Source organism: Rhinoderma darwinii, chromosome 8 (assembly GCF_050947455.1).
Source record: "Rhinoderma darwinii isolate aRhiDar2 chromosome 8, aRhiDar2.hap1, whole genome shotgun sequence".
In the NCBI taxonomy this organism is placed as follows: domain Eukaryota; kingdom Metazoa; phylum Chordata; class Amphibia; order Anura; family Rhinodermatidae; genus Rhinoderma; species Rhinoderma darwinii.
In genome coordinates, this window is record NC_134694.1 from 21,416,097 (window position 1) to 21,432,147 (window position 16,051).

At 39.5% G+C, this 16,051-nt stretch overlaps 1 long non-coding RNA gene across 2 annotated transcripts in view; it reads left to right on the forward strand.

Annotated features, from left to right (window-relative positions):
- The first annotated feature begins 1,386 nt into the window (after window positions 1–1,386).
- LOC142659385 (uncharacterized) overlaps window positions 1,387–16,051 on the forward strand; it is a 123,931-nt gene continuing 109,266 nt past the window's right edge. For both annotated transcript variants that reach the window (XR_012850316.1, XR_012850317.1), the window contains exons 1-2: window positions 1,387–1,540; window positions 12,034–12,177. This is a non-coding gene — a long non-coding RNA (uncharacterized LOC142659385). The remainder of the gene's footprint in view (window positions 1,541–12,033; window positions 12,178–16,051) is intronic.

The following is a 16,051-nucleotide window of genomic DNA, read 5'->3' on the forward strand; positions in this document are numbered from 1 at the left end:
TCACTGTCTCAGACAATAAACAATGGCTATGACCCAATGGAAGCGTGTCTGTGTATATAGAACAAAACACCCACAAGATAGAGGAAAATCAGAAAATATGTCATCTATATATCTCAAAGCAGCATATTGTTAATGTGTATAATGAACTGAGCAAATTGAGCTCAGGTTTTAAGGACAAATAAAGGAAAATAATACTGTTGGCTTGATTAAAGAACAGCTTATTACTTTCTAAATACAGACTTAACAAATATTTGAACTGCAAACATTTGATGTTTTAAGCATGATTGAAGTTTGCTATTGGGGGCAATACATATTTCATTTTAAGAACTTTGCTAAGCATAAAATTAAGAACTACTTGTCAATAGGGTTTGTCAGTTTTGGGAGAAAAAGTCCTCACAATTCAATCCATCATGTGATATTCTCTCTACAGCTTTTAGCAGTGTCTGGCTGTTGGACCTACATGCCACCAGAGGAAATACTTGAGGTCCATAAAACCAATTCCATTGTAAACTGCTTTTAAATTGTCCAGGATTAGGAAAAAGGGTCTGCTTCCCCCCCCCCCCACAGCACCACTCTTGTTTGTAAACTGTATCTGCTATTGCAGCTTCGTTCCATTCACCTGTATAGGAATGAGCTGTAATACCAGACGCAGCCAATGTACAAGAATGGCACTGTTCCTGGAGAGAAAAAAAATAGCAGATCACTTTTTGTCTAATCCCGGACAACCACTTTATACACAAAAGGCCATTTCATAAATGGCGAATCTTTATTGAATCGCAATGCACAGATGCCAAGGTGGCGGAGATTGTTACTCCTTTTAGGCATACTGCCTGGTATCATAAGGAACTTCTGACAGGCACTCTGGGGGGGGGGGGTTACAACTCCGGTCTTGATAGGTAGGGGGAAGTACTGTTTTTCATCTACTATGTGATCCTGGTTATATGCCATGATTTTATTTTATTTTGTTTCACAAATTGCGTGTTCGATTGTGACGCATATTCTATATAATCTTTTTGTCTGTTTAAAACAAAATGTGAAAATTTGTAAATAAAAATGATGTTTAAAAAAAAAGGCCATTTCATTTCACTAAGAGGTTATTTGTAGAGCAATTTTAAACTGCTAGAGCCTTTACATTTTCTTTATCTGCGCTATTAGTAGCTGCAGACACTGTTGACTGCTGCTGAACCTCATCTGCCCCATTATCATGTCAGAAACTGGGCCCAACGTGTTTGTTTTTTTTTTTTATCCACTCCAACCCTGACCTTTAGGACCTTAGCAGTATTCTATAATGCCATTCATGATTAGTGAAAGTGGTTATTGTGATGTAATCATGTGCTCTTGGGTTTTCTATTGTTCTGCTACATCATCAGAGCAGAACAATGGAAAACTGAGCTGCTGGATCCATCCTATGGCAGAGACCAATTTTTCCCAATGGAACCCATTGACTTTGAGTTCCTTCAGGTTTCCACCATGGAGTCGTGTCGTTTTGCAACTTTCTTGCAATTCTAGTTATGACCTTCCTTTTTTCATAGAATAAAATGTAAGCTGATGTCAGGACATTTGTAAACCAACACTGTCCCCATCAGCCCTGGTCCCGGAAAACAGCTATTGAGAATGTGTTCTCCTCAGGGTAGAATGGATAGATATAGGGTAAAATGCAATGCTTCAACTATGATATTGCCCTTATCCAATGTTGCCCTTATCCAATGGTGTAATGGATGGATAGTATTAAATTACATGCACAACAGAACAATTAATTTTTTTAAGATCTACTGTAGGAATAGTTAAATCATTGTACTTGATAGTGTAATATAATAGTTTTCAGCTTCTTTTGGTGCTTCACTAATCTTAGGAAACCCTAAATGGCTGGTATTCTATTAATCCCAAGCATGAGAAAGCCGTGGGGCTATGTCGGACTCAGGAATATTTTAATTTATCTTGAAAATGTCAGGACAGAGTCTTGGGCTTTCTTGTTGATCCATTGCAAAGAAAGACAGTAGAGGGTTATGGGACTATAGATAGATAGTTCATGCAGCTATTCTTGTCATTGGTGGCAAGAGCTACTATTAACCCATAATGCATTGTTAGGGAAGGTTTTGTCATACTAGATTATTACCATTCAAATTATTTATAGTTTATTCAAATTAATTTTGTTTCCATTAAAAGGGAATAGCTCATGTATTTCATTTTAGTTTCATTAAATAGATATAAGTCTGTAGTAGAGAAATAATGTGTTGTAGTCTTAAATATTGTAGCTATCTTATTTTCCTTGGTGGCAGTTGTATTGGAGACACACTACCTTCCTGTAATTGTCTGTATAGACCGTGCAGCAGGGTGTTTGTGCTTTATGGCAGCTTTGTTAATAGACTAAATACAGTCCCCAGGAAGAGATGGAGCACAGCCCCTTCCCCAGAGACCTTGGAATGGTAGGGGAGATACATACAGATTGTTATATGGGAGTAAAGTGTTGCTTTCCTGACTTCTCTGGGTCTCAAGTAGTACAATACAGCTGTCAATAAATACCTCTCCCTCTGCTTACCCTGTCACAGTCTGCACAGCAAAGTTAACAAGTGAGCTACAGAAAATGCGAGATTTCATATTATTAAGTCTGTTATAGTAACCAGTGTGAAAACTGGAAGACTTTAATATCTTTTTTTGTATGGATAGTCGAATTAAAAAAAACAAAACATCACTACAAATGTTAAAAAATTATATATGATGTCATTTTATGATTATATGTTCCCTTTATAACAATAAAGATATGTTGGATATATCCAATCATTCAGTCTGACAGAAAAAAGTAATGCCAAGTCAATGTGGCTGGCAGGTGACCACACCAAGTAGACAAGCAGTAGTTAATCTGCCAAGCCAATTTTCTTGAATGGCAATCATTTTAGCTGGATCTCCCTCATCATTAGTGATCATTGTGGACCATAAGCAGTCTCGTCTAGACTAATCAGCTGGTATCAGTAACAATATAGTTTACATGGAGATAGCTATAAAGCTTATTCTAATGAAAGAAACTTACATGATGTGAATACAGAAGAAGTCAAAAGTAATGATGTAACACATATCCAAGGATAGATCTATTACTTTTGAGGTGCTCTTTTACGTTATGGGGCAAAAATGTTTTTGCCCTCTATAGATGAGACTATGATGACTATGATAATAGCCACTGACAATATGTTAATCTGACTATTTAGCATTAAAGGGTAACTAAACGTTCGACAAACTTCTGACATTTCATAGTGACATGTCAGAATTTTTGATTGTGGGGGGTCCGAGCCGATGTATCGGAGTACGGGCTCATAGACTTTGTATTGAGCCCATACTCCGATACATTGATTTCCAGAAAAGGATGAACAGAAATGAAGGGGCTGAGCGCTCACACGAGTGCTTCTGCTGCTTTTGTTTTTGCGATTGGTGCGGGTCTCAGTGCTTGGATCCCCACCAATCAAAACTTCTGACCTACTTGGCGTGCGGGATACCCATGGTGGCAGCAGAAAATTATTCCTACTCTAATCCTAATCAACAATTAATATATTCAAAATCCACTAAATAAATATTTTTGTACAAAGTAGTAATATCCTATGCATTTGCAAACTTGTGTGCCCCCCAATCTAGAATTTTAAACTGCTTTGCCACACTATGAATATATTTACATATACATAAATGCCTACCTACCCACACTCACTACATCACACTCATCCATCACTTAAAGGGTATGTGCACACGATAACTGCAATTACGTCTGAAAATACGGAGCTGTTTTCATGGGAATACAGCCCCTGATTTTCAGACGTTTTTTGAGCAACTCGCGTTTTTCACGGCGTTTTCTACGTCCGTTTTTGGAGCTGTTTTCATTGGAGTCTATGAGAAAACGGCTCCAAAAACTTCCAAAGAAGTGTCCTGCACTTCTTTGACGAGGCAGTCATTTTACGAGTCGTCGATTTGACAGCTGTCAAACGACGACGCGTAAATTACAGGTCGTCGGCACAGTACGTCGGCAAACCCATTCAAATGAATGGGCAGATGTAATACGCCTCGTTTACGCCTGAAAATAGGTCGTGTGAACCCAGCCATAGACTTGTATGTGCAGAATAATAGCTGTGCGCAGCCTGTTCCGTTGTGCACGTAGGGGAGCCACACATATCGGCCTTTTTTCGCACCCCGTAATTAAAAAGGTTGTGTATAGATAGTTTCAGGCCAAGCTTAATACAGAGATACAGTTCCTTTAACTTGAATGTAACAGTGGTGCAATACCTTGCACAGCCGCTACAATTTTTTTTTCATATTCAAAATTTTTATTGAGTTTCAATATACACAGATATAAGACATAGTGGAGGGAAGGCCTCCACACAGTAAAAGAGAACAACAAACAAGGACAAGGACCAAAACAAAAATCAAAAATGTGCATCACATCTCAATACAAAGGACATTATTCAGTATACAACAGCAGCATGGCCACTAAGTTCAAGCGGAGAAGGAGAGGCACATAACCCTAGACAGGGGAAGAGAAAGAATAGAAGAAAGCCACAAGAAAGGAGGGAATAGAAGGGAGGGGAAGGGAGGGGAGAAAACATGGGGAGCCTGGACTCCAGTTCTGGGGTATTATGAGTGAAAGCAGCAGCGAGCAAGAATCGCAGTACACTTCACAGGGGCATAGGCCGACTCAAGTGACAGCCGTTAGGTAAGAAGGGGAAGAAAGGAACGCTATCCATGGAGACCACGTAGATGTGTATTTTACAACAGCTGCCGGGGAATGAGCCACCAGGTGTTCCATTCGCTGTATCAAGTCCACCTCCCGAAACCACTCATCTAACGTTGGGGTTATCAGCCGCTACAAATTTAACGGTGCCTGCAAAGTACAAACAAGAAGGAAACCATGAATCGTGTGAGCGCTGCGACCCCTTAAAACAGCTAGACATAGCGGTGTGCCCCTAAATATAATAGTTCTACACCCTGTGCCCCTGCTTATAATGGTGCCACACACTGTGCCCCTAAATATAATAGTGCCCTGTGCCCTTAAAAGCAACATTTACACACACTGTGCCTCCTGAAACACACGGCCCCTTAGAATAACATTGCCACACACTGTGCCTCCTGCAAATAGCAGTTTCCCACACTGCCCCTATAAAAAAAAACAGTGCTACATTTTATGCCCCCAAAAAACAGTGGCACCCTTAGTGTCCCCAGAAAAGTGAGCATATCACACTGTACTGTCTTAAGTGATGCATGCCATGCTGAAATTTTTTGTTGTCTCCAGCGATTATATGGTTCTTTTTAAAAGTTGACAAAGACCACACAATTGTAATTTAGGCACTGATCACTAAAAACAGAGACTTGATGGAGTGTGTAGTTTCTTCTTCTCTTGACTGTATGAGAGATAGATATCCCTGCCTGCTCCCTCTGCTCCCTGTCCTATATTCAGCACTGCCTATACTCGCAGCAGACATCCTATTACTTTCATTACTTCATACACAGCTTCAATGAAGCGTTTTCCGTTATTTAATTTTCCAGCACAAATCTCCCACCCCCACTGCCCCGACTCTGCACACTTATCAGGGATCTCCATCCAGCTGGAACATACAAAACTCTGCCTTATTCTGCTTTTTAACACTCTGGGTTTAAAGAAAAAAACATGCAGATCTTGCGATTTTCTCTTAATAATTCACTCTGACACCAATGAAAGAATACAACCTAGCTATTCAGATCTACAGGCAGAACATCCCTATAGTCACCTTTGCTCGCCTTTAAATATTGTAACCCTTCACAGCCCGATAACACATATACATCTGCAGCAAACAGATATTGGATTGTGCAAAAATAATGTAACTCGATGGAATATTTGTGATCTAGTGAAATAAACCAGAACCATATCTTGTAGATCTTGGCCATTGAACTAATGATCATAGCACTTGAAGTAACCCCAGTTTATGGGTCAGTTGGAAATACTGGATTCTACAAATCACATGATGGCTTTGTGTGGCGTTTTTCAGATCTTATGTTACACTAAACTTAGAGGGGTATTTCGGTCACGAAGTCGTCACATCCACTATATATGTGATAATGGTGAGATCGGTGGGGCCTGACCTATGCTCCATTCAATGCTTCCGGGCTTCCGGCTAGGGGGAACGGGGGACACAGGCCACCAATTTAGGCGAATGATGGGGATCCTACCCCCGCCTATCCAGTGGATAGGTAATAACTTCTTGTGACCGGAATACCCCTTTAAATGGTAGAAACTCTATGAAGATCAATTATCTGTCATGTAGCCCACAGATAGTAAAAACGAGTTTTTTTTTTACTACCATAGACCGGTTAACACAAAAACTGTTAGTGCCGGTTACATTAGATATGGAAGAAAGCCCCCATTTTTAATTAAAGAGGAAGTGTCCGCTCTCCTGACCTGTCTGTTTTAGTGAATACTTGTATCCCAGATGAAATAATGATTTTAAGGCATCTTTTCTTGGAACTCTTTATTGTGCCATTCCTCTGTTATTATTCCTAGAAATGTATGAATAAATTGACAGCTGGGTGTTAGCAGTTGGGGGCGTGTCCCTGCACAGTCTGAGATTGGGAGCACTGATAAGACAGTGTAAGTCAGTGTAGGGACACACCCCCAACTGGTAACACCCAGCCGTCAATTTATTCATACATTTCTAGGAGGAATAACTGAAGAATAGTACAACGCAGTTCTAAGAAAAGATGCCCTAAAATCATTATTTCATGCGAGAAACAAGTATTTACTAAAACAGACATGTCAGGAGAGCTGACCGGTCCTCTCTTTAACAATGGTTTACAATAGTGACCAGACTGATTTATATTGGCTCTAAATAGAACATTTAAGATTACCATGGTATAAAGAGAAGTTGTCAGGCCTCATGCCCATGACCGTGCCTGTAGTCACGGTGCGTGATTACGGGCACAGCCGGCTGTGGACAGTCATTCGCGGACCGTGCTTCCATTATAAAGTATGGGAGCATGGTCCGTAAAAGAAAAAAATAGGACATGTCCTATTTTTACGGAAGGTTTCTACGGCACGGACACTTACCTGTAAATATACAGGAAGGTGTCCGTTGGCCATAGAAATTAATGGGTCCGTAATTACGTCGTGTGCATGGGGCCTTGTTCTTGACTGATCTATAAATCTCGGTCAACACTGGTTTAAGCTATTTGATCCAAATACCTGATCAGTCCAGTTAAGCCACATACATTGCATAGTTAGATGGGGCCATGTTACAGAGCTCTAGGTGGGCTTACATTCAGTTTGCTGCCTTAGCCATGTATCTGAAACCCTGGCCAAGACGGTGGCTAGTTGGATTGCTCCCCTGGTGCCCAGCTCGAGAGGTACATGCTCTCCCCCACCCCAGATATTCCCTCGGCTAGTTTTTATTATGATCTAGCCTGGTATAGGTAGATAGTATATGCTAAAGTTTCACAACTCTGGTCCCTAAACAGATTTCCTTTGTTTAATGTTAATACCTCTGCAATACCAAGTTTTACCCTTAGATGTTTAATGTAGATATTTAACACATCTGGGGAAGACAGATCTGAGATTCATCCACATGAACATATAGGGGACTTGGAGCATATGGTGTCCTTCAACCATGAAAAATTCCATTGCATTCCAACATTACTACGGAGTACAACTTGTTCCATTTAAAGGAACACTCCATGCATAAATGATACACTGTCCCCTGCCTAGTGCCGGTCCTGATGGGCGGTTCATGACCCAGGTATTCTCTCTTTCGTGTTCTCTGAATCCCTGAGACCTGCTCGGGCCATCAAGCCCTGCAATACACATAACGCAATGTATCAGTTATGCATGGAGTGTTCCTTTAATATACGCTTTTACTGTATTGCAGTTTCCTGAGAACATGAGAAGACTGGCTAACATCCCATATTTATCGTGTTGGCTATCAGCCAGATACAGAAGAAAATCGCTTTCATCTGTACATCATTTATCATGGTTTTAAAAATATTACAAAAGCAACATTGTATAATCCGTAGGATTCACAATGTCTTAGCAAATCAAGTCACTCTGGGATAGTTGAAGATCATATTGGTGTTCTCTATCCACCATATCCCTCAAACCCTTCCAAGTCTTGTACTATGTACAATTCAGAGGCGTAATTTGAGGCTCCTGGGCGCCAATGCAAAATCTGTAATAGGTGCCATTCTAGTCTTGGCGTCGTCTTATGTGGCAGACTCCCTCAGACACCAGGGCTGAGTGTGATTGCTACCTCTGCACCCCTTTAGCTACACCCCTCGAACAATGCATAACTACATGCTACAAAATTGTTCTGTTCTAACTATGTGCCCTATCTACAAATGTAATACCCTGTCTACACAATGATCTTTCAACTAATGTCCTACTTCGTTTACAGGTGGCATTAATAAATCTGAAAATGTACATCAAGTAGAACATTCCCGTCTAGATGACAGCCTGTATCTTGAAATTGTGGTTATGCTAAATAGAGGTTGCAGGTCAAAGAAAAGAAGGGTTCTAATGCTAACCAACCGATCAGTTTCAATATCATTAATATACAAATTGGTATTTATGCAGTTTGCATCTGCTATCTAAACCAGCAATATAGCAGTCTAGGTTATTAGTATAAGGTGTCGCCACCTGCTGGCCATGGTAATAGTATTATACTGTCAGCCTGGGCCTAAAAAAGGTCAGTATCCGTAATAAAATGTATTTACAAAGTTATTCAACTTTCTATATACATTAATTCTATATGTAAACTGATGTTCAGTGGTGTGAAGAACGTTTCCAGAACTGTGCTCTTCTAGATGTAGCCCATACAGACAGGTGGAGCTGTCCAACGCCTGGTGCTGAATTCAGTGTCTTTGCTATTGCTATTCCCCTATAATCTTAAATGGGTTGTCCACTTTGGCCAATCCCCCTGCGATCAGCTGTAATCTGTGGGGGAAACCTGGCAGTAAGTGTTCAATTTCCCTGCAGCGCCACCACAGGGGAAATTAAACGTTACATAGTGCTCATTCAAATCCATTGAGTGCCTGTAATCCAGAGATGCTCTTGTAATCGCTCTATACTCTGACCAAGAGATGAGGATCCTGAACAGCAAGACCCTCTCTAATGATTCAGAATGTGAAAATAAGTTTTCTAGACTGGACAACCACTTTAATCTTCTCCCTTTACAAGCAGCTTGCGTTGCTGTGGGGCTTCCCAGTCATATTATGGGAAAGCTCAGACTATAAGATAAGCCATTCTGATAATAAACATAAATTCGGAAGCTGCTGCTCAGGAAATTCCACCCAATATTAAACCTTGACTTCGGTAAATACTACATGGTTAGAACAAAATGTCAACATAAGAAGTAAAAGCACGCTGGGGAAGAGTTACTAAGCAAAATGCCCTAAAATTCTGCTAAATTGTGCCTAAAACATACATAATGTGAGCCAAATGTATGATTTCATTAGGGCAATTTTTTTTACAATGTCTAGAAAAAGGGCTGTGGCTAAGAGGAGTCCTAAAATAAACCAACTGTATCAACCGCGTGAAAAAAAATATCTGTAAAGTACACGTCATGATGTCACCTAAGCAAATGGAAACTGTCTGGCAAGTTGCACCAAATTAATTATTTTAACGTGAGCCATCTCAATAAATGTGACATCATTTGCCCCATTTTTGCCATCAAGTAAAATGATGCATTTTGTTTTATACGAACATGGGATGATATTATTTTTATATTTTTCAATTCTACCAATATTTTATAAAATATAAAGGTTTTTTATAAAACCTTTAGACGTGAATAATATTGTCAATGCAGTTCGTTAATGGACAGTAAGGGGTTAAACGCACAACTATCATTGCTCTCGTATATGAATATTGTATTCGTTGTTGACAGAATATCACAGACCTTGTGCCTGATTTACTAAATAATAACCCTTAGGCAGTGGTTAAGGAGGAATTCACATTCTGGATGAGCATCAACTTCATGAAACAAGACAGTGGAAGTGATTTCAGATCCCAATATTACCCCATTACTGATAAGTGCAGTCCTATATTTCATCAATACAACTGTACAAAGAGATAGTGGGTGACCCAACATTAGAAAGGGCAAGGTAGAAGAAAAACAAAAAGTTGGGTGTACTTGGCGGACTACATACGGCACAATAGAGAAGAATTGCAAGACAAAACTAGAGATTAAATATCTCTCAGAATGCGGCCCTTGGGCGATCAGCTGATCACCCCGGGTTCTGCTTTCGGCACCCCTGGTAAACAGTTGAGTATGCCAGGGGAAGCCGCGGTCAGCCGGGCATTTACCGTGTAGCGGCTGCTGTTGGGGAAATGTTGCATTAAATGGCGTCCATTTAGACACAAGTCCGGCTTGTTCAGATCGGTTCTGCATTCTGGCACAGAGAGCAGAGGACCGGCTTAAATGGCTCAATGTGGCCTCCAGAGTGGGAGCAATTCTTTGCAGAGATTCAGATCTGGCTTATAGACCATGTTCTTAGTCGGTGACCCCCTCTATGATGTCCATATGCCCTAATAGGGCCTATAGAAATAGGTTTTCCAATTGTTTTTCAATTTTACATTGATTATTTACTGTATATAAAATTAAATAAAATAAAAATGACGGTGACGCCATTGTGACCGTTTTTACATGATACGGTATTTCAATTGTCCAGCAAGTAGATTATGGCATAAGATAGTATTGAAGGATGTTGCATAGTTGGGAAGGGGGAGGGCTGGTTGTAGTAGCAACCTTTTCAATAGTCTATGATAAAAGTGACTTGGAGTCATTGAAGAATTGGTTAAATTTGTCTACTAGAATAATTATATTTTTTGGGCCAAATACATGTACGGACTGTAAAGATGAATGTATATTCATCCATACTGATAAAACTTTTGGATGTAACATTCAAACAAGTTCTACATACAGTGAGACCTCTTTGAGAAGTCCCCTTCTAGACTGGATTTCCTATGACAAATTGTCCATTCCCCCACCGTCTGTGTATATTGACCTCTATTTTGAGAAAAACACCCCCTAGAATCCAATTTTTCACTGTAATTTTGGATGTTTGTCGAATGATTTCACTGTATTTACATATGTATTGATATTCTTTTGTTTCAATAAATCATCTGGGCTTTTCTTAAGGCAATCATCTGTCTCTGCAACAACCAGTTCCTGAGGTGATTATTCCACAGCTTCAACGCTGTAACAGTAAAGAAGCCCTGTCACCTCTAGACTTAACCATAAATTCTCCAGCCAGAGAGAGCACAACCTTGTTTTTTTGTTTTTTTTTTAAACAGTTTTTTTAAGATTAAATACATTTAAGAGTTTCTCAGCTTTGTTGGAAGGATCCCTTGACAATAATCTTATCACAAAATGTCCCCCTGCTGGGACCACTAGTGATCGGCTATATTCTGTGGACAAACCCAATAGTAAGGATTCAGTTTCCCTGCAGCGCCACCACAGGGGAAATTAAGTATTACACCGTGCCAATGGGTTGTGTGTAATGAAGGGAAGGACAGGTCCACCAAAATGAGAAACTCTTTTTGTAACCGCTTTCCACTTTGGCCAAAAGATTAGGATTCTGAAAAGAGGACCTTTATAGGCTATATATGAAATATATGAAAATGGGCTTTATAAACTGGACAACCTTCTTAATCTTTCGCTTTACTGTTTGCGGTTACGGTAGGAAGAGCAGCTCTGGAGCGCAAAGTGCTGGTCGAACAAGTAAACATTTATGAGCACAAATTGCATTAATTGGTCTCAGATTTACTTTTTTTTTTACATCTAATAATCAAATTGGTTCTGATAAAACTGGGAACAAAAATGGGACCGACGACACTGAACTGTGATTCCCTCTCCAACCATTACTTGATGGAGTCTGAAAGTATATGCAAGTTTTTGTAGAGAAGGCGGTGGGACCTTTCACCGCAGCAGATGTAGTCCTTAGAGCACAAAAGCTTCAGGAAAAGCTCTAAGTAGAAAATGTTTGAAGATAAAAATGGTGCGGGTCACGTTGTTATACATTTTATTCTTAACTTCCTAGGATAAACCTATGGTCCTTATCCAGAATATCGGATGCAAAGTCATGGACCTACAAGTATAGAGAGAAGCCGCAATTGGGTCTTTTGCTTATCAACCTATGAAGACCATCCCTTTTACAGTTGTGCCTACAGAGCAACCCAAACAGGTGAGAACATACAAAAATATCATAAAGACGTGTAAATACTCAGAAGACCACCCTAGTGTCTTCCCTCCTATCCAGAAATTCACCTACCATCAAACCCTATACAGTGACCCCCTAGTCATTCATGGAGTGTCACCTTGAGAAAGGAGTAATGAATTTCCTATCGTGTTCTTGTGGTCTCCGCTGTGTTAGGCTGGGTTGAAATATGTAGATTATGGCCTCAATACAATGAACACTTGGTCTAAGTTGGTTATTTGAAATGTGAGGAACAACTTTGTTTTACAGGAAAATTTGTTCTCATTGAGAGTCTTGAACCTGTGGATCTCTCACACGCTACAATCATAGAAATATCATCAATGGCATTGGAAACATTTGTAATTCAGCTCCGGGCTATGATGGACCCACTAATCTGGGCCATTTACACGTTGATATGATTATCAGAGTACAAAAAGACCATGATCCATCAACGTCTGGTTAGATTATAATAAACAAGACCTAACAAAACCACATCATTGGGTTTTAAATAATCAGAACATTTTTTAGCTGTTCCATTGAGGTGCAACAATTAGATCAAGATTATAAAATGGTCCAGTTGTAGCAGAGCTGAATTTGTGAGTTTTTGTTTTGTGTTGAGATAAGGAGAACAACACACAATGCATCACATGACAAACCCATCTCTGCTACAGCTGTAGTGGTAGAACAGGCAGAGGTAACCCCAACCCTTCAAGATAATAGGAGCTTCAAAATAGACAAGGACATCTGTAGCAGTCTTTCCTATAGCCCAAACCTTGCCTGATGAGGGGGTCAAAAAAAAGTCCCTCCGGTCCTGTACAGATGTGGACTTAAAAATGAATTGTGTAGCATTTACTTTAATGTTATTTGAAAACGATATCCAAAGTCACAAAGAAAAGGCTACAGCAACACAGAATGCAATTTTCTGCTCCTCATTAGTCCCGAACCTCAACGTGGGGGACCCAGCCAACATACGTGTGTTTGGGCTTCTTTCCATTCCACTTTATCTACAAGAGAAGCAGCTTGATTAGAAAAAAAATATCAGGAAATGTCACAAAAAGAACAAAGAGAAAACTGTGACAATATAAAGAGAACAGCTCCTGGAGAGAGCATTGTTGTAAATGTTAAAATCCTTATAAATATTCAACAGGGCAACGAATGAAAAGATTCAATTATTCATGGGCAGATCCCGCCCGGCCAGGAAGCTAAATGTTTTCTGGAGGATGGAGCTTGCGCTAATTTGGATCTCTCATTTTTTTGGCACAGCCACAGACTGTACAGGGGAGGGGGAGACGTGATATAGGAGGAAGAGAGACTGAGAACAGGGGAACCAGAAGACAATTACAGAATGGGAAACAGAGAGAGAAATGACAATGAGAAAATAAGATGTAAAGATACATCGATACATGAGGGATAGATAGATAGATAGATAGATAAGATATATACATATATAAACATACATACATACATACATATATAGATAAATACAAAGCTAGATACGTACAAACATACATACATACATACATATATATACATAGGTAGACACATAAATAGATACATACATACATACATACATACATACAAAGTTAGTTAGATACAAACAGATAGGTACATACATGCATATATACATACAGTATAGATAGATAAGATATATACATATATAAACATACATAGATACATACATATATAGATAGATAAATACAAAGCTAGATACGTACAAACATACATACATACATACATATATATATATATACATAGGTAGACACATAAATAGATACATACATACATACATACATACATACATACATACAAAGTTAGTTAGATACAAACAGATAGGTACATACATGCATATATACATACAGTATAGATAGATAGATATATAGATAGATAGATAGAACAAAGGCAGTTGCTTGAGAAAGGCAGAGTTGCATCTGCCGAAACGTCGCTTATGGAATAAAGTTCATCACTTGATTTTTTCACTTGGAGATCCAGGAGTGCGGCCTATTTTTTTGTAGACTAGATAGATATATATATACATACAGATATACATAAAGATATACAGAGATACATACAGACATAGATGGAAGTACTATACAAACATAGATCAGTACATACGTACGTACAAAACTAGATACATTGATAGATAGAAATATATATATATAGATAGATACATACAAAGATAGATACACTCTAGCAAAAAGCAGCGGTACTCACCACAGCAAAAAAGTAAACGGGTGCCAAGTAAGTAGTCCCGATCCAAAGACTGTATACGTGTATAAAGAAAACCTTCAGCACTCCAATTGGAAACATGAAAAAATGTGGTTTATTCAGCCAACATCAAACAGTCCAACATTAAGACCATTTTCAAGCCTGAAAATGGTCATAATGTTGGACTGAAACTGTTTGATGTTGGCTGAATAAACCAATTTTTTTCTTATTTCCAATTGGAGTGCTGCAAGGTTTTCTTTATATACAAAGATATATACATACATATAAAGTTAGCTACAAACAGATGGGTACATACATACATACACTACCGTTCAAAAGTTTCGGGTCACCCAGACAATTTTGTGTTTTCCATGAAAACTCACACTTATATTTATCAAATGAATTGCAAAATGACTAGAAAATATAGTCAAGACATTGACATGGTTAGAAATAATGATTTTTGATTTGGATTTTTATTTCAAATAATAATTTTCTCCTTCAAACTTTGCTTTCGTCAAAGAATGCTCCATTTGCAGCAATTACAGCATTGCAGACCTTTGGCATTCTAGCTGTTAATTTGCTGAGGTAATCGGGAGAAATTTCACCCCATCCTTCCAGAAGCCCCTCCCACAAGTTGGATTGGCTTGATGGGCACTTCTTGCGTACCATACGGTCCCACAACAGCTCTATGGGGTTGAGATCTGGTGACTGCGCTGGCCACTCCATTACAGATAGAATACCAGCTGCCTGCTTCTTCCCTAAATAGTTCTTGCATAATTTGGAGGTGTGCTTTGGGTCATTGTTCTGTTGTAGGATGAAATTGGCTCCAATCAAGCGCTGTCCACAGGGTATGGCATGGCGTTGCAAAATGGAGTGATAGCCTTCCTTATTCAAAATCCCTTTTACCTTGTACAAATCTCCCACTTTACCAGCACCAAAGCAACCCCAGACCATCACATCACCTCCACCATGCTTGACAGATGGCGTCAGGCACTCTTCCAGCATCTTTTCAGTTGTTCTGCGTCTCACAAATGTTCTTCTGTGTGATCCAAACACCTCAAACTTCGATTCGTCTGTCCATAACACTTTTTTCCAATCTTCCTCTGTCCAATGTCTGTGTGCTTTTGCCCATATTAATCTTTTCCTTTTATTAGCCAGTCTCAGATATGGCTTTTTCTTTGCCACTCTGTCCTGAAGGCCAGCATCCCGGAGTCGCCTCTTCACTGTAGACGTTGACACTGGCGGTTTGCGGGTACTATTTAATGAAGCTGCCAGTTGAGGACCTGTGAGGCGTCTATTTCTCAACTAGAGACTCTAATGTACTTGTCTTGTTGCTCAGTTGTGCAGCGGGGCCTCCCACTTCTCTTTCTACTCTGGTTCGAGCCTGTTTGTGCTGTCCTCTGAAGGGAGTAGTACACACCGTTGTAGGAAATCTTCAGTTTCTTGGCAATTTCTCGCATGGAATAGCCTTCATTTCTAAGAACAAGAATAGATTGTCGAGTTTCACATGAAAGCTCTCTTTTTCTAGCCATTTTGAGAGTTTAATCGAACCCACAAATGTAATGCTCCAGATTCTCAACTAGCTCAAAGGAAGGTCAGTTTTATAGCTCCTCTAAACAGCAAAACTGTTTACAGTATGTGCTAACATAATTGCACA